This window comes from Caretta caretta, chromosome 1 (genome assembly GCF_965140235.1).
Source record: "Caretta caretta isolate rCarCar2 chromosome 1, rCarCar1.hap1, whole genome shotgun sequence".
Lineage (NCBI taxonomy): Eukaryota > Metazoa > Chordata > Testudines > Cheloniidae > Caretta > Caretta caretta.
The window spans coordinates 190,240,502-190,267,457 of NC_134206.1; positions in this window are offsets into that span (position 1 = coordinate 190,240,502).

The window sequence follows — 26,956 nt, forward strand, 5'->3', positions numbered from 1 at the left end:
GATGAGGGGAGCAGAAGGGAACTCCAGCCCAGTATCTGCGTGGCCACAGGCCCTGAGGGAAGAGCTGGACCTGGGCAAAGGGGCTGAAGGGGAAGCGACCCAGGGAGAGAGGCGGACAAGGGGAGAGAAGGAGGGCAGGAAGGCTGTTGCCAAAGGGTCCCTGGGTTGGGACCCAGAGTAGAGGGTGTGCCTGGGTTCCCTCTCTTCCCCTCCTTGCATGTACACCCAGCTGTTGGATGTGGTGAGAGTGGACTGCACCAGACCCCTGGCAAAAGGGGTTAGACTTTGGGGTGTGGTTGGCTGCTGTGGCTGGGCAAAATAAAAGACTGCTGACAACCCCTCCCTCCCCCCCTGGAAGGGGGTGAATGTGGACTAGGGGGCACTGCCGGAGGGCAGTGCCTTGAAGAGGATGCCCAAGAAGGGAGCAACCTGGATCCAGGCACCAAGAGAGGGTGAGAAATGGATGGGACACTACCTGTGGAGGGTGCTCCACACTGGACCGAGCTAATTCCCTGGTGAGTCAGCAGGAGGCCCTGTGGTGGTGAGTCCCAAACCCCATCACATGGTTCAAAAAAGAATTAGTAAAGTTCATGCAGGATTGGTCCATCAATGGCTATTAGTCAAAATGGTCAGGGATGCTACCACTGATGAGCTGCCAAAATCTTAACAATGGGTTCCCTCCCCACCCCATGAGGGGGTTGTTGTCCACCCCTGCTCCCCTAAGACTCCTGCCCCATCCAACCCCCCTGTGTTCCTTGATGCCCCCCCAGGACCCCTGCCCCATCCATCCCCCTCCCCTGTCCCCTGACTGTCCCCAGAACCACTCAGGAGGGTCTTGTGGGCCACCGTAGTGGGTGCCCACCCAGCCCTGCCCCTAAGAGCTGGAGGCACCTGCTAGGTGGGGAGTCCTAGCAGTGCTACCCTGGGGCAGCTCCCAGGAAGCATCTGGCAGATCCCTCTGGCTCCTAGGGGTGGGGGTGTGTAGCTAGGGGGGGAGCAGGGGGAGCGACTGCTCCCCCACTGATCATATAAAAAGTGGCGCCTTAGGTGCTGACTCCCTGGGTCCTATGGGGCTGGAGCACCCATGGGGAAATTTTGGTGGGTGCAGAGCGCCCACAAGCAGCTCCCTGCCCCAGCTCACCTCGCCTCCACCTCCTCTGCTGAACGCGCTGCCCTGCTCTGCTTCTCCGTGACACCCACCCCCCCGGCTTCCCGCGAATCAGCTGTTAGGTGGGAAGCCTGGGAGGGCTGAGAAGCAGGCCGCGGCTTCCCGCTCAGGTCGAGGGTGGTGGAGGTGAGCTGGGGTGGGGAGCGGTTCCCCTGCGTGGCCCCCCCAGGTTACCTGCTGTGGCGTGGGTGGCCCTCCTCGTGCCCCTCCCACATTGCAAACAACTGATTTGCGGGAAGCCTGGGGGGGGTGGAGAAGCAGAGCGGGGCGACGCCTTCAGGGGAGGAGGCGGAGCGGAGGTGAGCTGGGGGTGGGGCGGGGAGCTTCCGGTGGGTGCTCTGCACCCACTAAATTTTCCCCTTAGGTGCTCCAGCCCTGGAGCACTCATGGAGTCGGTGCCAAAGGTGCCACTTTTGGCTGGTTAAATGTAGAAGCCCTTTTAGAACCGGTTGTCCCTCACGAACAACCGGTTCTAAAAGGGCTTGTAAATTTAACAACCAGTTCTAGCGAACTGGCTCCAGCTCACCACTGGATGCAACCCCATGCTCTGAGTGTCCCTGGCCTCTCACTGCCAGAAGCTGGGAGCGGATGACAGGGAATAGATCAATTGATGATCTGTTCTGTTCATTCCCTCTGAAGCACCTACCACTGGCCATTGTCAGAACACAGGATACTGGACTAGACCAAGTATGGCTATTTTCCTATTTGAATCTGTGCATCAGGTACAAGTGATTGCCCCCAGTACTGTGTTCTATACTGGGGTGGGGGGACAACTTCTAGAAAGTGAGGTCTTTAAAACTGTGGTTCTAGGTCTTCCTAGGTAAGTAGCATTGCTCACAAAGCACTACAAAATGCACTGCAGGGAGCAAATCTGGTCTGGCAAGGAAATGATTAGACAACTTACTGTCTCTTTTCCACATCATTGCCATATGATACTATGGAACAACTATTCAAAATTGTCACAAGGACCTAAAACAGACTTAAGTGCTGTGATTACAGTTATGCATGGACCACATCAAAACAGTGGAATAGTTAATAGACCAACCCGGTAGTGGATGGAAAGGACATTAGGAGCATTTAATTCTTTTTAATAAAAAGACATGGTAGAACAAATCTAACGTTCTGCAGGAATTTTGTCAGGATGTTTGTTTTTGAAAATGTATTTACAGAAACTTCTACCAATCTGTGTCCGTGCTATTTATTCCACCACAAGCTGTACAGGATGCAAGACAAGAGTGTTCAAAGTATGATTCATGAGTAAGATTTCATTTGCTGGAATAATTCCTCACTCTTCAGTTGCCATTTTCAACAAATGTTCTTTGTCAGTTTTGAAGAGCCTCAGATCTCATGGAAGTTTCTTAAATGTGCATTAACTTAGGGGGAAATGTGTGGTTTTAGTCTAAGAAATAAGTAAAAGACTTAAAGAAACCTGTGCTAGCTAGATTTATAGAAGACAACAAAAAGTAAAATTCAAGGTGGACTCTGGACCACCTTCTGCAATCTATGCCATTGTGGAGCCTTACTAAAGTCTTAACCCAACTTGCAGGATTGGGAGCTTGGCTCGTAAAATAGGAACCCTCCTGGGTGGAGCAGCAGTTTCAGTGGTTGGCCTTTGTTAAGCAGAGGCTGTCCGTTGTGCTGTGCATTGTATTTTCTTCTGTGATGCATTTTTGTGATGTGAATAAATGCTCATTAGGAATTTAAGAGAACTTGGCGAACTTGAGATCTTCACAGGTGGAAAGCCCATTAAATAACCATAGATGCTTGTAACTTCCCTAGGGATTTCATTTCTGGTTTCATGAACATAACATTTGTTTTCATCCTCTCAGTTTTATTCTTATCTAATTGTGAACCTAAAGGATTAGTAAGAAGGGCACTAGCCATAGTAATTTTTATTCGGATACACAAAAGGTGCTTTTAGTTTGCATTTTAAGTCCAGTTCTGCTCTGAAATTGATAATGTACAAAGTCCAGCAATATTATTACATTTTGACACTGAATTACCGGATAAATGACTTGTCAGAGTTCATTTAGGTTTCTGAATGTTTGGCAAAGACTGACAGCTGCACAGAGCCTATAATTCGGTGATGCATTATCTCAATGAAATGAAATAGCCTCCCCAGGAAAATATATGCAAAATTAAATCTTGGGGGTCCAGATAAGGTTTTTACTAATTCAAAAAGTGATTGTGTGCCAAATAAGAGGATTAATTTTAGAAGTCAGATAATGCCCGAGGAAAGGAGATGTAGTGACTTGCCACCTTTGAGCCAAAGAAGAACTCTGGATTAGTGTCAGGGTTCAGCAACTGGAAATCTTCCCTTCCTTCAGAATGGAAGGGAAAAGAAAATATTACCATCATCCATACTTTAGTCCATAGTGCACACAAAAAATATCAATGATATGCTTCCAATACGTGTTATCCATCTAAGCTACTGTGCCAGGATGGTGTGATAATATGATACTCCAGCAAGATAGTTAGAAAGCAGAAAAGAGTCAAAACAAAAGAAACACATCTGATAAATTGAAGTAATATTGGTTGATAAACCCTTCTCAAAGACTTTGCTGCTGATATTTCTCAGTGTGCTGTGGCTATTATGTGCACTCCAAAGCAGCCCTGCAAGTGATAGTTTTCACCACTGAATTATTTCTCCTGTACCCCTATTAGATGGTTGGTGTAGGACACATGGTCAGAAAGGCAGAGAGAAGGGGATGTGGTCTGGATTTCCATATACTGTATCTGTCTAACCCCAGGGGGCATTGGCAGCTGATTCAGATGAGAGCAGACTCAAAATTGCTCTAATTGACAGTAGGGAACTGGCCAGGTGCCTGGTGGCCTCTGAATTGGGGAGGCACAAAGGTTTTTGGTGCATTTTGGTTGGGCAGAATGAGGAAGCTTGTTCTGCTTTTGCCTGTGTCAGAGTATTCATGTGTCTAGTCCATATAAAGAACGCCAGTCCTTTCAGCCTATCACCTTTTGGCCACCACTAGATGCACTTTTTTTCAAAATGGAAGATTTCTGGTTATAAATAAAACACAATTGCAAATTTGTCGGTGCATATTTTTTCTATTTTTAGCTATTATCTGGCAATATGAGAGCACTTGTATTACTATGGCTCTGATTACTGGATTTTCATCCCCAACTATATTAATGAGCAAGAAGAATTTTGTCTGTTCATCAGTTCAATTTATGAAGGACAAAATATGACATACAGAAAATTGGAGCTGTGGAGACAGCAAATTCTCCCTCCCCTCCTACCATCACCTAGATACTGTGAAATGCTCATTTAGTGGATCAGTTCTCAATTATCCAGCAAGTGCAAGTGTTTGAGTGAGACGGTCCCTTGTCTAACGTGACTGAACATAATTTAACATATAGAGTACATGATGAGATGTTAGCAACTGAAAGCAAACTGACAGATGACATTTCATACTCAGAAGCACAATTTATGTAAAACTTGCTGTTTGCAGTCAGGTGTTTATTGAAAGGAAACTAATAGATAAAATCAGAACTAATACTAAATACCTCGCTGTATGGATTATTTCTGGGGATGTCCTGAATCAGAGCTTCAATTTGTTATAACAAGGTTTTGTTATGCAATTTATGAAGTTTATTTACTATAAGACGTAATGGGGATAAGATTTATGTTGATGATAACTGAAAATTGAGTTTATAGGTAGCTACATATAATGATTCGGTTATTAGTCTTGTGTTCAGGCGGTTTGGCATCAGAAGAAAATCTCTCTCAAATACCTTGATCTCCTCTTTTAAATTGCCTAAAACAATTTATTTTTAACAACTTTTTAATTACTTTGTTTTACTTGTAGATTATTTCCATATGTTGGAATTACCTCTTGCTGAGATTAGAATCTGGCAATGGGTGTTATAATGCCCACAGACCTCATATTTTAAATCGTAGTAATAATAATCATATAACACCACCTTGCACTTCTTTGACAGTTTCCGTCCATGGTTCTCAAAGTGCTTTATAAACATTAATGGACATTTAAGGGCCCAATCGAATGTCCTTTTAAGTCGATGAGAATCTTCAATGGGTGTTGGATCAGACCTGAAATCACTTGCTCAGGGTCACAAAAGACATCCTCTGGCAGAGTTAGAATCCAGGGCTCCTGATTCTGAGTCATGTGCTTGAATCAAAAGGCAAAGCTTGTACCTATTTTATTTAATTTAGTACAGAAATAGAGAAGATCAATTCCCAAACAGTGATCTGTGGGCACAAGCCATCCACAGAGTATTTAATGGTGGTCTATGGAGAGCTGACATAGCAGTGGGCTGGCATTGCCTACTCATCTCCAGCTCTTTCTACTGGCTCTTAGGCAGTGGCTGTCAACCAGAGATACACATACTCCCAGGGCTACACAGAGGTCTTACAGGGAGTACTCAACTCATCTAGATTAGTGTTTTTCAACCCAGGGGGATTGTGGGACAGGTTTAGGGGAATTGCAAGTGAAGGGTCGGGATTGGGGGTGGCAAGCAGGGCAATTTCCCCAGGCACCATGCTGCAGGGCCCCCCAAGAAGCTAAGTTCCATGCTTCAGCTCTCGGTGGTGGGGTTCCAGCTTCAGACAAGGCTCATAAGTGAAAGACTCAAGTATCACACTGAAATGTAAATACAATATGTATATTCCAATTTTTTTAATTATATGGTAAAAATGAGAAAGTAATCAATTTTTCAGTAACAGTGTTGTGACACTTTTTTGTATTTTTATGTACGATTTTGTAAGCCAGTAGTTTTTAAGTACGGTGCTCAAAAATAATCAGACTCTTGAAAGGGGTACAGTAGTCTGGAAAGGTTGAGAACTCCCGCTTTAAGGTGTGCCAAGGACTGCTCCTGCTTATGATATAAATATTGCATATGTTTCACCTCTTAAAAAAAAATGCACCTTTCACTTCAGGAGGTATTTCATGAATATACAAATTATTTATTTGAATATGGTTTCAGAACAAACTCTGTCCTTAAAGAGAAGGAGCAAAGCTGCAGTGGTTGGTGTATAGTTTAAACCTAATGACCAGGAATTAGGCATGGTCACCTCCCTTGTCCTCGTCACTACATAGACAAAGCCGTTTTTAAAAGTTATACTTTTTTCTTTCAGACCTTTTGTTCTGTTACAACTGGTAGTATTAATGTAGATTAATTAAGTATTTTATACTGATCATTAGCTTTCATTTTAGACAGATTAATTTCCTCCAAGTGCCTTTCAAGTCTATACAGAGACTAATAAGATATAGTGCTTACTCAAACACTTAAACTACAAACCAGCTCTCTTGAAAAGTGATGGTGATCTCAAAACTTTTTTTAAATCACAAAACACTTAAAAACATTATGAGGTAATGGGTCATGCTTTAAGGTACCCACATAGAGATGTTCTCATGGGAGAAAGCATGTGCTGATTTGGAAGCCATATTTTACACTTGTTCACTGCACTTTTACTATATTGTTCAATGTGCTCTAAGGACTCTGGAAAGTATTATTCTATATAATGGAATACAGCTGAAAAATGAGGGCACAGACTTCTGCTGTTTCAGTTTGAAAGTTTGGATGAATTATTTTTGACTGTTTAGCCTTCTTAAAAAGCTTTTGTATGTTTTTTTTAAGTTTCTTTTTCACATCCCGTAGGTAAATTGTTCCTTGGTGGTGGAGCACCTATTGATGTATAACTATACTAATATTACTGATAACTAATTCTGTTGACTTCACAAAAGTAGATGTTCCATGTACATCAGTAGCAATGCATCAAAAATGGGGCTCAATGCAAAATTTACCCACACACAAATTGTTATGAGTGCTTTTTCTATGCATGGAGTATCTATTAGATAACTATTTAATTGAATAGGAGTACTTGTGGCACCTTAGAGACTATCTAAGGTGCCACAAGTACTCCTTTTCTTTTTGCGAATACAGACTAACACGGCTGTTCCTCTGAAACCTATTTAATTGAATGGGTTTGTTCAAAAAATTGTTGCAATTTTTTTAAAGCAATGTGGTTTGATTGCAATTTATAAGAATTTTGTCTGAAAGTATCTGATACTTGTTCAAAGTTTGGGGTTCGTTGTAACTAGCTAGTCAGATAAATCACCTAACATTGTTTCTTTGACCTGATTGTACATGCACTCAAGCACTTCCACAAAATGCCTGCATGCACAAATTTAAAATTTGGATTCCACAAATATTTGTGCATACAACTGTAAAATATCCATAAAAAGTTACAACAAGAAGTATGTGCAAGTCCATTTAAGAATTCAGCTGAGTTATTAGAACAGAATATTACAAATTTTTGTGAACACTAACAATGTGGTTGGATGACGATTGTGCAAAGCAGGAGGAATTCTTCCTTCTCCTTCAATGCAAGTTCTTCGGTGCTGTTAGTCACCAATAAATGTAACAGATGATTTCTTAAGAAATCATCATCAAAGGCAAAACACGGTAGCCACCTTGCATAGTGAGTGCCATCTAGATCAGTCTCTACCTAGATCCTTAAGGCTGGCTGGCTGGATGTACAGTCTGCCATTTGGATGTTGATGAAGCATCTTCTGCATCATTGTGTTGCTTTCATCATACTTTTTGCTCCCTTTGCACTAACCAGAAACTTCATGGTGTGCGTCATGGTTCTGAGGGACGCACACAGCAGATGTGGGATGTTTCTTTCCAGGAGAGCTTACTCTTCAAGAGGACAGAAGCACATGATGTTGCTTGCAGAGCCTGTGACAGTTTGGAGAATCTGTACAATTTATGAATTCGGGCAGACGTTATGAAGCTTATTATAAAATTGTTGTATCAGAGATTCTCTGTGGATGTGGAATCCACCAGTTTCTGACAAGTGCTGCAGCTAGTTTGCCTTCTCTGTCCTTTTGCTTCCATGTGCATATGTGCTGAAACTAGGGGTGCTGCCGCATCCCCTCGCTTGAAGTGGTTTCCATTAGATACAGGATTTGCCAAATGGTTCAATGGCTGTCAGCAACCCCTGCATATATTCAGTCTGCACCCTGTGTATTGACTAAGCTTATCTACCATGTACAATTTGGTTCAGGCAACTATGATTCTTCCCTTCACGAGTCTATGATCATCGGTGAATACAATGACCAAACAGCTTTTAGAGAGCAATTTCAAATAACCAACTGTCTGCACAAATCTCTAAAGCCCTGCCATCCTGGGATGGTGCCCTAAACCAGCATAGCTTCTCCAGACATCTCATTTGGGTTTTCCTGAACAACTGTAGCCAGTCTTGAAAGAAGGATGGTTTTCAGTACTGCTAGAGTTCAGTGTTTGTGAGCTGTCCCTAGCCTGGTCAAAACAAGGTTGTAGGTTGACTGGATGGGAGGCAAAATCATCAAAGCTAATAGTTCTGGCACTGTCCTTTAACACCTCTCACGTGTCTTCTGAGAGGTGGCTATCTTTTTTTCCCCTCTAACCATATTGCCTGGACAAACCTCTATTGAGATAACCCAATATATCCATATGGTAAATATCCAAATAACTAGGTCAACATGCAGTATTCATAAATTAGTATAGAGCATTTCCAAATCCAACACAATTACCTAGGTCTACAATATTAGACCATTATTGGAATACTGGGTCCAGTTCTATTATCTGTGCTTCAAAAAGGATGTTGAAAAATTTTGAGAGGGTTCAGAGAAGAGCCACAAGAATGATTCAAGGTCTGGAAAACCTGCTTTACAGAGAGACAACACTCAGTCTATTTACTTTTTCACAGACTTGGTCATGGCCTATAAGGACCTACACAGGGAGAAGATTTCTAATACAAGAAAGCTCTTTTAATCTAACAGGCAAAGACATAAAATCCAAAAGCTGGAAATTGAGACTAGACAAACGCCAAGTGAAATTAAGGTGCACATTTTGAACAGTAGAACTGCTTATATAGGGATGTGGAAAATTCTCCATCACTTGATATCTAAATCAAGGTTGGATGTAATTATAAAATACCTGTTTAACCAGAAGTTATTGCACTTACTGCAGGAAGTACTGGATGAGGTTCTATGGCCTCTGTTATACAAGAGGTCAGATTAGATCCCTTCTGGCCTGAAAATCTATGAATCTGTCTTGAAATCCTCTCATGGACTTTAATGGGATTTTAAATGGGTCCTGTCTGAAGGAATGTAGATGATACTAATGGGAATAATATCCACAGAAACTGAATTCAAACAGTAAAATAAACTGATAATTCTATAAATGATGTTAACTAGCAGGCTTATTTGGCATTTTGTGTGTATATTAAAAAAAAAAACATAGAGGGGACTGTGGGTGAGGGGGCAACAACAGCCTCTTGCAAATTTAGACTCTGCCTTTCCCAGGACAAACACTGGTCATATACTTCCAAATTTCATTCTGACAGAACATTTTTTTTTTTGTGGGGGAAACACCATTCAAGGAGTCTTCAGTTGTCTGACTTGAAATTGGCTGCCAATTCCCCCCCCCCCCCCCCCAGGCTTTATACTAGTTAATGAAATTTTAGCTCTTAGGTGGGGAAAATTAAATGAAACTGATTTTGTAAATGAAATCTGTCATATGGCTAGCTACAACTTTCACAACTATTATATCAACTTTTCCCCCCGAAGAGACTGAAACAGACCAATTTATGTCGGCCACAAACCAGAGTAACATCTTGAAGCTACCAGCTTTTAAAATATATATTATTTATTAGAATATTTATTTTGAAAATGGTGCAATATTACCCCTTAGGTTTTTTTTAAACCTCTTAGGTTATATGCTTTGAATGTTTTTTACTTGTGAAACATTTTTTGATTTGTGCCCTCAGCATCCAGTCCTTTTTCACTCAGGCAAAACTTCCACTGACATAAATAGAATCCACAATATTGAAAAGTCTGCAGCCATGCTGCAATCTCCTTTGGTTGAAGGTGTCCACCCACAGCTGGTTAATTCAGTGCATGGTTTAGATGACCTCCTGGATTCCTTGCTGACACTAAGATATCTCATAATAGCATCTGTGAGTAACGCTTTCTACCATAGACAGTTGGCTTGGCATCTGTCTCCTCTTGGTGGATAATTAGCTGGCCTCAGTTTTGCACAACTTCATCATCTCCCATCTAGACTACACTCAATGCTGCATTTCTTGGCATGAACCCATCATCCCTTAGGAAACTCCAACCTGTACAGAATGCTGTGGCGCATCTCCTCAGGAACATGGAATACTATCATCATATCAGACCTGCCTTTTGGTTTCTACACTGACTTCCCATATAATATTGAGTCAAGTTCAAGATCTCTGCTCTTATCTTCAAAGTCTCGGTCTGGGCCCAGTATAGCTAAACAATTGCCTAAAGCTCCAGGATGAAGACCATGACTGACTCCACTTTTTGGCAGAAGTGAGCTTTCTATCATAAAGGTAAAGACTATCTATGCATGAGAGTGAGATTTCTTAGGGCCAGTCTGAAGCTGCACCAGGCACTTGGGTACCTTATGGAACTGGGGAAGGCCCCATGATGTGAATACCTTTTTCAAGGTTGAGATGGAAACATTAAAACATACAAAAAGAAAAGGAGTACTAGTGGCACCTTAGAGAGTAACAAATTTATTTGAGCATAAGCTTTTGTGAGCTACAGCTCACTTCATTGGATGCATTCAGTGGAAAATACTGTCCACGTATCAGATGTACTTCTCTGACCTTGCCTTCTCTGATATAAACACATAGGAACATGTCAACAGCAACAACAACAAAACCACCAAAAAGCTACATTTTGTGTGTGTGTGTGTGTGTGTATATATATTATCCTACAGAGAGGAGGAGAGATAATGAACCATGTGTGACAGATGTTTACTTTCTTTAATGAACTACTGGAAAGCACTCAGATATTAGTGATGAGAACATAAGAACCTATATAGAATAGGATTTGTCTTGACTGAAGGGGTACAGGATTTTGCTAATAGGGCCAAGAACTGATGTCTTACATTTTGTGATCAGAATGTGGTGCATGTTAAAAAAGAGGGAAAATTCTTAGGACTCTCTTGTTCTACATTTCTTTTCTAAAGGGGAAGAACACACAACTACATCTGCAATTTTAAAAGGAAGCTATTGGTTTTTATTATACACTTATAAGTGACCCATAACTGTGACATCTGGGAACATTAAGTGGTTTAAATTAAGTCATTAATTCCAAATAAGAGCCAACACAATGTGCTCCTCTGTAAAATATAACTTAGAAAGAAGAGAGAGCTCTGGCCTGTTGGACAGCAGCCCATGGTCTCATAGCTCAGAGTCAATTACAACCCTGAGCAAAGAGGAGTCATTTAGCTTTTTGGACGTGGCCAGATTTATGCTTCATTGTGTTTCCAGTGAGAGCAAATTCCAGTGGTGTTGACTTGTTGTTGAAAGTATCTCTGTGAACTTCTTCATTCTTGGAGCAGTAAGTTACAGCATTCCAGATGAGTATAGGTTATATAGAAGCTGTAGCTCATGAAAGCTTATGCTCAAATTTGTTGGTCTCTAAGGTGCCACAAGTACTCCTTTTCTTTTTGCAAATACAGACTAACAAAGCTGCTACTCTGAAATCTGACTGTAATGTAACTTGGACCTAGGCCATGTAGGCATTGCATATAGGAACGATCACCTTGAATTTTACTTGGAGTTGATTGGCAACCAGAGTAGGGAGCAGAGATGTGAAATGCATTCATTGGCACTCTCCTCTCAGAAAGTAGACAGCTGGATTGCATACTAGCCAGCTCATCCATACAGCTTTCATGGTTTGACCCATGTAACAAGAGCATGAATGAGCAAGATTAGATCTGAAACGTTGGGGGCACAATTCATTTGCCACCTGCCAAGGCCTAGGGGGTGAGGCGAGATGGGATGGACCATTCCTGGCTGCTGAGGCAGTCTGGAGTAGAAACACAGGATTTCTGGCTCACAAGGAGTTTCAGTATTTCAAAACTTTATTTCCTCCTACTTTAGAAGGGAACGCTTTTTTAATTTCTCATTCATTTGAAATATCCCTCAGTGGTTGCTTTGGAAATACTGACACATGAAATATACTCCCCAGTACCAGCAGTTGCTGACTGAAAAGTATGTTCTTGTCATTTTCACTGATAATATAAGCAGCTCAGGGAGCCAGCTGTCCTGGGAATCTGGAAGTCCTGCAGTCCCTAGCCCTAGAGCCATCTTCATGGTGGGGTTGCCCCAGAGCTGAAGTCCCTGGAAGCCCTCTCCAGAATCTCTTTTGCTTTGTGGCAGGAAGCACAGGTGCTGACTTCCTCCAGGCAGGCCCCACCTCACCCAACCCCTTCTCCCAAACTGCCATCCCTGCCCGCCTCTTCACATACCTGCTCCACCTCAGGCCACGCCCCCACACACTCCTTCTCCCAAGCCCCCCCGCCCCAACTCATCCCATCCAGTTCCGTGCCCTCTCCCAAGCGCACCCCGTCCCTGCTCTTTCCTCTCCCTCTAGAGCCTCCTGCACACTGCAGAACAGCTGATCATGGCAGGCAGGAGGCATTGGGAGGAAGGGGGAGGAGTTGATGAGCAGGTCTGCCTGTGGATGGGAGGCACTGGAGGGGATGGAGTGAGTTGGCTTCCGGTGGATGCTAAACCCTGGGACACCCACAGAGTCTGCGCTTATGGCAGGAAGTCTGGAAGTACTGAGAGCCCCAGCTTGAGCAGGCGTTCTTCGGGCTTCCAACTTTTCTTGTGTGGGCCTGGGAACCTAGACCCTGAGAGCCCTGGCTGAAGCTTCATCTTCCAGAGTTTCCAGGCTGTCTGTCTGCAGAGCCAGGATAGAACACTGGTTAGACACAGGATTTCCAGGACTGCCAGCCCCACAGCAAGGAGCCTACAGCCTTGTCAAGCCTGGAAGCCTTGTCACAGTTGGACTGTCCTGGAACTGCAAACCATGGGAGCCCAGATGTCCCTGGCCCCAAAGCAGCCAACATGGTGAGCTTTCAGGGTAACAGGCAGGTTCCCAGCAGACAGATTTGCTTTGGAACCCTGGCTGTGATTTGACAAAAGTTAATTGAAACAGACGTTTTCATGTGATATCTTGGCACTTCCTGACAAAACCCTCCTTAGTCATAAAAATTCTGACCAGCCCTAGTCTGGAGTTCTGGAAGCAGTGATGAGTCCTCAAGTGCTGAAAGACAACTTTGACAACTGTGGGGAAGGCCCTATATTAGCTGATGGAATAGTTTAAAAACATCACCAGATCCTCAAGGTCCTCTGCTAGCAACATCACTTCAGGCTTACCCAGGCTGAACTTCAAACTACTGGTCCACATCCAGGTCTTAATCTCCACCAGGCACTTGGGTACCTTATAGAACTGGGGAAGGCCCCATGATGTGAATACCTTTTTCAAGGCTGAGATGGAAACATTAAAACATACAAAAAGAAAAGGAGTACATGTGGCACCTTAGACTAACACATTTATTTGAGCATAAGCTTTCGTGAGCTACGGCTCGCTTCATCGGATGCATTCACTTCCACTGAATACATCTGATGAAGTGAGCTGTAGCTCACGAAAGCTTATGCTCAAATAAATTGGTTAGTCTCTAAGGTGCCACAAGTCCTCCTTTTCTTTTTGCAAATACAGACTAACACTGCTGCTACTCTGAAACCTGTCATTAAAACATACATGCTTTCTTGTCTTTACAAATACTGAAAACTTCAGTCAGATGTTATGGAAGTATAGTGGCTATGACTCTCCTCTCATTTACACAGATGTAAATCATGGGAAATACACTAGTTTATACATAAGTGAGAGGAGAATCAAGTCTATAGTCTTATCCTACTTGCCCATTAGTTGCATTTCTACTGCTCAATTTTTTTTCCTTGTACATGTAAAATTTCAGATTAATATCTTTGGTTCATTTAGCAGGGAAGAAAGTGTGCAGATTTTCTTTCTTAATACAAAATTTCAGCCTGTCGGTACCGTGCACCCTGAAGACAGAGGCTTATCTGTGAAACCTCCATACAATTATTGTATAATGAATTCCGACCCCTTCATTAAAAGAGAAAATCACCACAGAGACCTTTTAAGGCTAATTATGTATGCTGTACGATTGGATGTAAGTACAGTGTAAACTGAGCAGGCAGCTAAGAACTTGTCTCCGTGGTGATCTTTTATTATTGTTCAAAGTTTACAAATTTTGCATTCAACCTATTTTATTTAATCAGAATTTTGGTAGAGCGATATAGAGAAAAGAGGTTTTGATTCAGGTAAAATTAATTCCAAACGATCAGCCTTTTCCATTGTTTTTATTCAATGAAACTCAATTGCATTTCTGGGCAGTTGAGATGAGCCTGAATAAAATTCACAAGCAAATTGAACTTAACTTGGGTGGATTTTTTATTACCTCTTGTAGAGGTGCTAGTGTTTACATTTTTTTTTCCTGAATCTAAATGTATAGTTTTTTTTTTTAAAAATGCCAAAGTAAAAATATATCTTGATAGAAAGTCACTCACCTTTTATATCAACAAAGAACTGGAATTTGGCAGAGTCCCACACCAGAGGCCCTTAAATAAACTTAAGTAGTCACTGGAAAAAAAGGTAAAATTCTCAAAGATATGGAAACTCAGACAGAAAACAGAGTAAGAATAAATGTTTAACTTTTGACAAGGCAAAAAAGTTAATAGTGGGGTGTTCCAAGGCTCCATACTAAGACTAGTATTTAGCATACTAATTATATTTACTAATATATTTACTGGAAAAAGGGGTGTGCAGCAAGGTGGCCAAGTTTGCAGATAAATTAGTTAGGGTTTTCAAGGCTAGAAAATACCATGAGGAACTTCTGTAGGACCTACCAAAAGTAGGTGAACATGCAATATAATGAGAAATTAAATTTTATGACAAATGCAAGATAATACATGCTGAGAGGAATAATTTCAACTACTCGTACTCATTGCTGATTTTTAAAGGGACTGTAATCACACAGGAAGAAACCTGGGTATCACTGTGGACAATTTAATGAAAATGTTTGCTCAATATGCTGAACCAGTCAAAAAAGTAAATAAAAAAAGATGGCTTTTTTCCTGTGGAAAATTTTGACTAAAATTAAAACACTATATTGTGTGTGTACTGATTGTGGTAATCTCAAACATCACTCTGAAGCCTAGAATGTCTGAGTCAGTGTGATGCAATGGAAATAATTACAAGCATGGCTGAGAGCTCTTTTTGTTTGGAATATCACCAAGCTAAATCATCATTGGGAATTGCAGTCTGTTACCGCATCCAGTTTTTAAGTTCTCGGCCAATTTTGGCCTTTTTACACACATGACTTTATGAATTACACCCAAGCAATTGTGTGTGTGTTTGTGTGGGTGTGGGTGTGTGTGTATGTGTACACAAGAAGTACCTTTATTTACCTTCTTATAACACAGGAATAAGAAGACAGTAAACAAAATTGAAAGGCAACACATTTGACAATGATAGGCGGAAATACTTTTTTATATAATGCATAATTATCACGTGTAACTGAGTGCCACTGGATACCTTTTGAGGCTAAGAGCTTAAAGTGATTTATATAGTCCAGAAATGTATATGGATAATGAGAAAATTCACAGATACATTAGATAAGGCAAACAATTTTAGAAAGTATATAAACTTCAAGGTATAAGTCAACATATAACTGAAAAGAATTAGGAAAATAACTTTCCTGAGGGCCAGATATGTCAGTTTCTGTATCTGTACCGTCCTCTCCAGAGTCCACTCCTGGAGTATCTAGTGCAGTTTCCAGCTGTCACCTGTCTCTGGGCAGGGACCCTTGTCCCACTTCTTTCTGACTGAGGTGTTTTAAGGTTACACAGCTCCCTGCCTCCCACTACAGTTTGAACCCGTATATGTAAACCTCCGCAGTGGGTGGTACAGGGATAGTACCTCTCAGGGAATAGGAGGTTACAACTTGAGTGATTCACCTTAATCACCCCCGCCCTCCCCCTGTTCTTAATTCCTGGTGGAGTGGGGCAGTCCTCCCTCCCTGGCATTGCATACATAAACCATTCATACACTGAACGCAGTATAGTCCCCCAGAATGTTGCATGCAGTTCCAATATCTGTCACAAAGTAATCATATGCTTACTCACTATGGGGATTTTGTATTGTATTTTCTTCTGATGTTCTGGCTACCATCAGTGACAAAATTCTGGATTAGATAGACCACTGGTCTATTCCTGTATGGCAATTTCTGTGTTCTACTACACCTGTAATCTAGTTGCATTAGCAGAGGAGAATAAAAATTCAAATAAAACAGTATTCCTTTACTTACATCTCAGAAGTTTTACAAATTATTTTATTCAGATGTTCTGAAGCTTTGATTTCTTTCCCTTTTACTGCCCCCTCCTCCTTCCCTGGGGTTGTATTCTCATTTATTATTGTAGTTTAATCAAGCAAATTACATTCTTTCATAAAGGGGGGCTGAAATAGCCACAGCTATTCATAACACACTAGTTTTCAAGAGACCATTTAGTAGTCAACTGCTGGCACATAACAAAGGATTTGTTTTTATTATGTTGCCATCACAGGCAGAAAACATAATAGTGGTTCCTCTGTGTTCTTTAAAGCCTGCAGTGAAAACAAGATGATACTGTATTTCTGTTTTTTAATGTTATACAAAATGTAGTGTGTGCATGTTGTATTCAGTAAACTACTCTCCTGAAATTAGACTGCAAGTACCCTAGATGTTAGACTTTCCATAGCAGAAGTCCATGTAATCTTTAACAGCATTCACACTCAATAAAACAATAGGTCAAATTCATCCCTGCTGTAAATCTATTGAAGTAGAATTACACCAAGTTCAATGAGTTTTTTAGTAAATGAAAGGTTCATATTCTGGAAAACTCTGATCAAAGAAGAGCTGAACAGTTTGCAGCTTATCTTCCTCCTTTTTTTTTTTTCAATTGAAGCATATCCCTCTCATACTAACAGCTACATGCCCCCTTCATCAAGGCCACTTCTGCAGTTTATAAATGTGATTGGCACAGACATTAGGGTGATTGGAGCATGTTCCACACCACTGCCATAAGCAGGGAGCTCCCAAGTAAGAAGTTTGGTACTGCTGTTTCAGCAAGTGGAGAAAAAGCAGAAGTATCCTAGCAATGGATAAGCCTGTTCAACTCCTGTTATGAAAGTTTGCTTTTTCCTGCTCTCTCTGTGAAAGCATCTGGCGGCTTGTTCTGTGTTGGAGCAACAGCTCTTCCTGTTACTACCCATTGCTCTTCCTCCCGCATCCATGACACAGAAGACTGCTGTGCATAGGACTCTAGATTGGGCTTGCTTGCTCTGGGTCAGCAACCTGGCACTTTTGTAGCTCGTATCTTGTTTCTTAATCTCGGTAGGTTCTCAGCATCACAGCTGGGTCACTGCTCCTCTGTTCTTTGGAAGTGCAAAAACTCTCAGCAAAAGAAGCATCAGTAGGAAATTGATCTGATAAACACATGTATGTTTGTTTGTTTGTTTGTTTAGTAATGAAAAACAACTAATAAAAAATAAAGAAAAAATGAAAACTTAAGTACACCCTGCTCCAGTTTTGAAGGGCCTAAAAACAGCCCTGGGAAAGGGCTGCTCCGGGGATCCAGTCAGGAGTGGGCTTGAGGCAGCTAATTAGGGCTGGGCTGGGCCAGTATATAAAAGGCTAAGGGAGGAGCTAGGTTAGTCTTACTCCAGTCTTGGCGTGGGAAGGCCCTGACTGCCTGGGAGCACAAGGGTACTGGAGCGGAGCGGAGCTGTGCTGTGCTGTGCTAGGATAGGATAGGATAGGATAGGATAGGATAGGGCAAAAGGAGCTGGGGAGCTCCAGCCTGGCAATTCCCCACACTGAGGCCTTGGTAAAGGCTTAAGGAGGTACTGAGGCTGCAGAGGTAGCTGGTCCAGCTCCCTTGCCAGTGATGAGCAGCCATTACAGACTGCAGTTTGCCCCAGAGAAAGGGGCTAGTTGATGACTGGCAGTAGCCACTAAGACAAGGTGGGTATAGAGGGTTGGGGGTTCCCCTGGGAAGGGAGACCCAGAGTAAGAGGGTCAGAACCCTGAGATAAAGGCCACTGCTGTCTGGGAGGGACATGAGGGCCTGAGGCAGGCAAGACACCAGCCAGCAGAGGGTGCTCTGGGGCTGAAAGAGCTAATTCCTGAGGCAACCAGCAGGAGGTGCTGCACTGGTGAGTCCATGGTCTGCTACAATACCCTAAATATTTAAGGATGGATACTGGGGCTGATATTCAAGAATTTCTTAAATATAGGTTACCACCTCTAATCTTTCAGGGTGCTTCTTTATACAGTCAGCTGAGACTATTCTCAGATCAGCTGTAGCTCCTCTTGCTGCTTCTGAGGTTGCTGTTTGAAGCTGAACCTACACATCCAAGTCGTTTCCAAATCTTGCAAAGTTTTCAATAACAGTCCTGAGATCAGGCCTTTTCACTTTGTCTACATGGTTAAAACTGACTCAGACCCTTATCTCCCACCTTGACTATTGCAACCTTTCTTTCTGGCCTTCCTAACACCCCTCTTGCCTGTTCAGGTGCATACAAACCATAGCTGCTCAAATCCCATTTCTTAGCCATGCCATCCCATTCTTGAATACCAGATTTTTCAGTTGCCACCACATGAAATACAAGAGGCTTTCCTTACCATTTAGGGCCCTTCCTTGCTCAGCCTCTTCCTGTTTATCCTCTCTTGTACTGTATCTTGTCATCCTCGCCTCCTTCACTTCGCCAATGATGGCAGTCTCCATTGCCCAGTTCTCTGCTCCCCCTGGGAGCACATGCATGCTGTCTTCCAGGCTTCCCCTTATATAAAAAAGGGCGGGGAGGGGGGGAACCCCTATATAGAGGGTCTGCATGAAGCCTATCCAGAGGTGAAATACCATTTAAATACACTTTTCTTAACTCAAGTGGTGTGTAGACCTTGTGCAAACAAGCTACTCAGAGCTGAATTTCATCTAGAATGTCCTCCTTAAAATAACTTGTAAAAATCACTATCTTGTTCTCCAAATCTCTCCTCAAGGCCCATTTTTATTGTAATATCTGTAACTGACAGTCACTAATGGGTAGGCAGGGTGACAGTAGGACCTTCTGACATTAACGGTTAAGTAAGTGGGGGCTCACTGGGATTTGGATTGCTGTGGTTTTCTTACTGGATTGATACTAGGGTTTTCACAACTAGGTTTGAACTAGGGATCTCCAGAACTAAATGGCACTGTTTAAACTACAGAATCAAGGCTCACTAGGGAGGATTGTGGATCAGTGCAATGGGGACCTGTAATGCACATTCACCAGTGAGTTACAAAGGCTTAATGGCATGGGATTGCCTATGTGGTGGGGCAATGCATTCTGGAGGGGTGGGGGGGTGATTTCTGGAAAGAACTAATGTGTTGTGCATTAATTGGTCCATGTAGATTCTACTGGTGCGCTTTAACGTAGTGCTATTTGAATCGGTAATATGTTAAAGTGCACAAGGGAGCCTTTAGTGCACACCAGCAAGGTCTACCTGGATCATTAATGCACTTTAGAAATCATACCTCTGTAGAGTGCATTGCCCCACCATGTAGAGGTACCTTTAGTATACATTTGTACATTGTCCGGGCGCAATGGGACCCCAGTCTGGATTTGAAGTGTGTATGGGGTGGGAGAACAGCTATTGAAATACAAAGAATAAAGAAACTACTGTGTGAAGATGCCTTGACATTTCATATGCCTTAAATGATTGTACTGTTCCTTAATTCTAGTTCCTAGATTAGAAAAAGGATTACCCTGTGGTGTGGGGGAGGGGGAGGACTAGGGAGAGAATACAGTCTTTCATCAGGCTCTTCTGTCAGAACAGCATCAACCCTCTTGTCTCTTCAGACAAGGGAAATTTGTCTATGAAAGTGTCTGAGAAGGACTCTGATGTTTGCATCAAGTGCCTTTTCCCCTCATAGCATGAGAGAAGTGTGGTCACACCAGTCAGAAGTTCATTTTTCTATCTCGAGATAAACAACTACTGGTGTCAAAACTTTTATACAGAGTGAGTGATTTTGTATGTTTTCTCCTATGGCATTATTTTGAAAATCCCTTGAGTGTGAAAACAATGTTGTTTTTTGGGGGGTGGGAGGGAGGTGGGCGTTCCTTCCTTCAATTTGAAGATTTTAGATGAATTGTTGTTTCTATCTGATACAAAATATACTGGCTGGAAGTGTTGCTCAAAAGAAGTTATGGGTTCATCTCTTGTGATCTGGGGATTGTAACCTGAAGAGCAGGCATGAGTACCTCATGTAATGCACTATTCTGATTTTTTTTATATGTGATAAACACATTTGTAAAAATGAAAACCTGGTTGTGAAGAATTCAAACCAAAAAATGTGCTGAATGTGGAATATGAATTGAGTTGTTAGCCCAGGTCTAGAATTTATACTAAGCAGAAAATAACTTTTTAACATTTTCTAGGCAGCCATGAGTTGAAGATAATATCAGGGTGCATGGGGAGACATGGAAGGAAATGATCATATTTAAAGATAAGACATTCCAAAATCATAACTCTGCAGACTAGTGTCTGTCGGTAGGATTGGCTTAATTTTGTATGTCAGCTTTTGGGCGGCGGGGGGGGATGTGGAGGGGCGTTGTTTGTCAGATAAGCACTAGATTCACGAAGAAATTTAGGAAAGGAGATGCTGGGTGTCTCCATGCCTGAATTTTATGTGCCTATAAAATCATTGGGATTCACGAAGTCCGACGTAGGTGCCTAGACCCCCTATATAATGAATGAGGAGAGATTGGCACCTTAGAATAGGATTCATAAAAGCCAGCGCATTAGGCAGCTCCTCCCCTAAGACGGGCAGTAGAAGATGCCAGGGAGAGGAAATTTGGAGCCTAAACCTGGGCTGCAGGGAGGTGCCTCCCTCTGCTTGAGATTCTCAGCTGCAGTCTCCTAGAGTTAATTGCCTATCCCATTTTTGTAAAAAGTTAGAGGTGGAGGAGGAGAGTGGAGAACCTCCCTCAGAACTTTAAGCACATTCGTTAGGGTACTCACCTGGGTGTGGGAGATCCCTGGTTCAAGTTCCCCCTCTTCCTGTAGAGGGGAGAGGTTTTGAACAAAACTGCCACCTCTCAGGTGATTCCCCTAACTACTGGGCCTGTGGGATATTCTGATGTGGGGCGAGAGGTCCCTCAATTACTTCTGCTGAAGATATTCCACTGTGGCTAAGTAATTATTCATTGCAGCAGGGGGACTGGATCCTGGGTCTCCCATCTCTCTGGTAAATGCTCTAACAGGCAATATAGTGATTTTCACATTTACACACTCTCCCCCCCCCCCCCCCCTTACCCCAGTGATTCTTTCATTATTGATCTGTTTCGGAGCATGCAGCAGCTCCATGCCAGGTGCCCAGATACCTCAGCCCCAGTGTGCTGCACGAACAGGAGGAGTACTTCTACTATAAAAATTTAGATGCCAAGCGAGTTTAAGCAGCTACAGTATTCAGCAGGAGCTTTTCAGGAGTTGTGAAAATCACAGTGGGGCCTGATTCTGGGATTTCAACATCTAAAGTGGCCGATAAGCTCTTAAATCCTTTTGTGAACCAAGCCCTAAGTGTTCGCCAAGTTTTTCAAGCATTCAGCTCTTCCCATTCAATACCATGATAATGAAGACAAGTGTCCAAGAACAAAAATATGGGTATCTGAAGCCAGAATTCTGCCCTCAGCTACAGCATACAGTTTGCACCTTGTTAAAATAGGACAACTGAAATTTCCTGTTTACTCCCTAGAAGGCTGGATAATCAACTCTATCCTCTTATGAAGAGAGGAAGCTATCATCAATAAATAGATTGTGTTTGAGAGAAGAGTACACATTCCCCCCATGAGAGAGACAGTTTATTTGGATGTACCCGTTCCAATAGTTGTGGTTATTTAATCAAGCCCTGTGACCTATAACCTAACTACAAGAGTTAGAAGAGTGTTTAGAAGAAGCAATTTACCAGGAAAAGGCACTGTCATTTTTGTGTGCAAGGGAGGGGTGTGGAGGAGGAGAAAATTTCTCCAGTCAAGAAATTCTCTGGATTCCATAGTTCAATTGACTTGTTCTGCATAGTACAAAATAAACTGTGTTAAACAATGCCAAACAATTAACTTTGAGAATGACAGATAAAGTACTGTAAATAAAAGTTTCAGAGTAGCAGCCCTGTTAGTCTGTATCCACAAAAGAACAGGAGGACTTGTGGCACCTTAGAGACTAACAAATTTATTTGAGCATAAGCTTTCGTGAGCTACAGCTCACTTCATCGGATGCATTCAGGTATTTTCCACTGAAAAGCTTATGCTCAAATAAATTTTAGTCTCTAAGGTGCCACAAGTCCTCCTGTTCTTTTGTGTTTAAAAAAAAAAAAGTGAAACTGTGTGGTGGCTGCATGTATTCTCTTAATTTTTTTTTTTTTTGGTTTTTTGTCTTTTCATTGAAACTGTTGCATTCTTTTAAATATTACATATGAAGTTGAGAGGAACCCAAATTTGGAATTTAAGTTCAAATGCTTCAGAAGGCTCGACAGTTTGGATCTCAATCCACTTCTGCTGTTGATAATTTCAACCCAAACCTAAAGAAAGAGGGACCTGTTTTCTTGTTCACATATGGCTGAAATCATGCACAGCAGTTCTCAATGTCCTCTTATTACAGAAATCTCATGGGGACAGTTGAGCATGTGGCATTCTGTCATTCAAATTATTGAATTTAACTTATGCTTTGTATGCTTTTAATGGTTTTGGTTTCTTTGGATTTTGCTAAGAGATTTTTATTATTCCACTCACCAGTTGATCCAACTGCACTGAGGTAGGCTCAAGAAACTGCATTCAGATCTGGATCTTGGAGCAAATTAGGTTTGCCCTAGGTGTTGAAATTGGATTCAATAGCATCAAAATCACATGACCTTCTCTCACAGAATCTCATGAACTAAGCTCCAACCTTAGCCCTAATGATCCTGCCTAATGTATATTTTAGGCTTGGCTAAAAATTTCCATCAAAACTTTTTCATGTGCCTGGAAGACACAGCTTAAACCAGGGAGCCTGGCCTCTAGAGGAGAATGGGGACAGAAGATAGCCATGCGACACTTCCCATGAGGCACCACGGTGACATTTCTGAATTGAACTATTTATTTGAGTTTGACTATAATGTTCTTGGTTTTCATTTTCCAAAAAGTCAAAATTTTACATGAAACAAAATCCCAACATTCCACCCCCAGCTCTATTACACTTGACATTTTTGAGGAACTATCTATCGTCTGCAAACTTCAGACCCATTCAGCCCTGTGGCGTTCTGTTTACAGAAGGTATGTGGAGCATATCACCACACTGCACTATGATTCCATATGGATTAGTGCAGTCACACAGTAAGCCTGTTTTATAAAAGTAGTATAGTTCACTAGTCAATTCCGTTAAAAGCCACTTGACTCACCCTAAGAGATGCACATTCCTCCAGGCACATCAGCATGACAATGGGAAGAAACTTGCACTGTCATGAAGCGTGCTGCATCAGTTCTGTGACTAAACTGGGGACTTCCGTTTTCAGAGCTGTCAAAGCAACACCTTTTATGAATACTAAAAATATAACCATGTCGAGAAAGTAAAGCTCGTTGCTGCTAATTCTTCTTATTATTTTAAGACTGGCCCTGCCTTAGACTAGTATTATATGAACACTGTCCTGGAATAGCTTAATTGGTCATATTGCCTACTCTTTTAAAAAAATTCTTTTATGTTGTTATCACTCTCAATTTTCACATTGAACTTCAAAGGCTAGAATTAAGTCTTCTTCTTCAAACTGACCATTTGAGCAATGAGATCAGTTTTATTCTATTATCTCCCATTTACCACCACCAAAAGAAAGTAATGTGTGCAGCTGACAGAAATATGTGTAGGTACTGTAGGGTTTTTTTTTGCTGTGTAGTGTTCATAATTACTGCATGTACGACAGGTCAACTCTCTTTAACTAGCTTGCTTCCTGGCTCCCTATTTATTATCTATGACCATAATCATTTACACTTCATACTATGGAAAGCTAACAAATCCTTTGTGTATGTGGCTGAGCTGTGCACAGCTGGTGCAACAGAAGATTAAGTTGCCCATACACTAAACTGGATGATTGATGGCCAAGGTTTTCATCTTCTAAAGTGCAGTTTCGTTACATAATTACAAGAATTATATGCAGCGCTAAGTTTATTTCCTGACTACAAATGGAAGGGTTGTTCTGACTGAGGTATGAAAGAAATTATAAACTAATTTATGGAAACAACATCTGTTGTGTACACACAAACAAAACTATTTTAAGAAATAAATTTATTTCTCTCTTTGCAGCTATTTATAAGAAAAAAGGAGAAAACTCAAAGAATTATAGTCTATGTACACAGCCTTTTTTGCTGAAAAATAAGTGCTAACATAAATTGTTAAATCCAGTGACATAAAACGTAAAAAGGGCATGCAGAATGAAATACTGAGTTTTAACTTTCACATCCATTTGGTGCCTGATTTGAGGGGTATATGAGATCTTGAAGTGAGCTGTAGCTCCCGAAAGCTTATGCTCAAATAAATTTGTTAGTCTCTAAAGTGCCATAAGTACTCCTCTTCTTTTTACAATCCCAATTGTGGAGTATCTGAGTGTGATGCGTTGTGCTCCCCATGCTAGCCCTGAAATAACTGAATTAGGCCAGCTGGGTCCAATCAGCTGATTAAGCTGCAAACAGGGGAACTTGAGGTTGGAGGCAGCTAATTAAAGAGAAGCTCACCTGCAAGGAACAGGCAGGGCTTCTACAAAAGCCAGGAGGTTGGCAACAGAAGGGGTATCTAGGAAAGGTTGCAGTCACTTCTTGAGAAGAGGTATGAGTGTTCAGAGGCTGCAGATATGAGTTGCCTTAAGTCACTCCCTGGAAGGAGAGAGTGAAGAGACTGGCAGACCAGAGGAGGTGGAAGACCAGGACTTATGGAAAGGCAGCAAGATGCAGGGAATGGACATTGCCTGCTGTGTAGAGGGCTCCTAACCTGGAACCCAGAGTAGAAGGTGGGCCCAGGTTCCTCCGCCAGCCAGTGGGGGACTGGCACTGTGAAGCAGAAGACTGCTGGAGAACAGGAACCTTGATACACTCCCCTGAGAAAGGAAACCACAATAGGGACCTGGTCAGAGGGCTGAGTCATGAAGAGGACAGTTGCAGTTCCTGAGACTGAAAGGGCCTGTAAAGGAGAAACTGATGGGTTATAATCCCCAGGAGGCAATGCCATCCAGCAGTGAGTAGAGCAAACCCATCCCACTGAGCCTTTTCCAGTAATGCATTAAGAAACATGACTGCACTTCTCTCTCGCTTTCTGTTTATCTGTTATAAAATAAGCATTAAATTTTAATTTTTTTTTTAAATCATGGGTAAACTTTATATCCTGGTCACCTGCTTCTCTGAGCTCCCCCCCCCCCCCCCCCCCCAGTAGCAAACACAGAAAACACAAAATTTTGGCACAGTTGCTCTCAAAGATCTCTCTGATCCAAAAATGATGTGTGACCCAGAAATCAGTTAAGAGTTTGATGCGTGTCTTCTATCCACAGCCATCTCTTGTGGATAGTGCAGAGTTGCACCCCCTGCAGGTGAGCACACAGAGGAATTATTTGTCCCTGAGCCCATGAGTATATAGAACAGGCCCACTTTCTACCATACCCCTTGGCTGGGGCGGTGCGGGGGGAGGGGAGGGTGCAGGTTATTACTCCCCTTGTATAGTTGGCCAACTTTGCAGGCTAGTTTGCTGAAAGAGTGGAGTCATGGCACTGCCTCCACGCTGCCCTCAGAGGAGTAGAGACTGACGGATCCTTGTGGTCCCATGAGTAGAGGGACTGGGACTGCAATGGAACGTTGCATGGCCATTCTGCAGGCTGAACGTGGGGGGGGGGGGCAGGGCGGTCCTTTTACCTCACTAATTCCCCACCAGTGGAAAGGGCAAGAAACTGTCTGTACTTAACCAAAATATTCTGATGAACATTTTTTTTTTCCTCTTTGTACTGCAAATCAGTAACCAAACAAAACCAGCCCTCCTCATGTACAATTCAGAATAATACAGAGGCATTTAGGGCTTGATTCAAAGCCTTCAGAAATCAATGGGAATCTTTCCGTGGACTTTAGTGGGTTTTGGATCAGACCCCGAACAAGAGGGTTTGTTTCTGGTCGTGCTCTTATGGGTTAGGCACTTGACAGTAAATATGATTTATTGACTGTTAGGAGGAGCTTAAAATAAAATTAAGGTACAGTTTACAATGTGTGTGTGGTAGGAGGATTACAGCATATAAGTAGCATGGTTAGGCTGGTACTGGACCACGTTTTAGGGTTAGGGACTTTGTGAATGATTTTGGGTAGGGCATACAATGAACATAGGACATCGTGTAGGAAAGCACAAAGATGTTTATTGCCCCAATCCTGAACCACTCAAGCCAATTACAGTTTTGCCAGATGCAAAGGATCAGGCCTTGTACCACAAATTGACAAACATACAGACAAGGTGAATGGTGTTCGCAGACTAGAGGAGATAGGGGGTTGATCTGAAATGAAACAAGAAGGAAGATCAATGGGAAGGGTGGGCACACTAGGCTTTGAAGACAAGCACAAGCAGCTTGCATTTGATGCAGGAATATTGGGGAAAGAATTCAAAGTGGGGAATGACATGGTCAAAATGATGGGAAAGAAATAGGATTTAAGCAGCTGCCCTGTATATGGCCTGAAGAGGGTTAATGTAGGTTTTTAGGGCCAGTGAGGATAGTATTGCAGTAGTCAAGGTGGGAAATGAGGAGGACCTGTACAAGAACTTTTTTTTAGCTATAGAAAAAAGGACAGATCT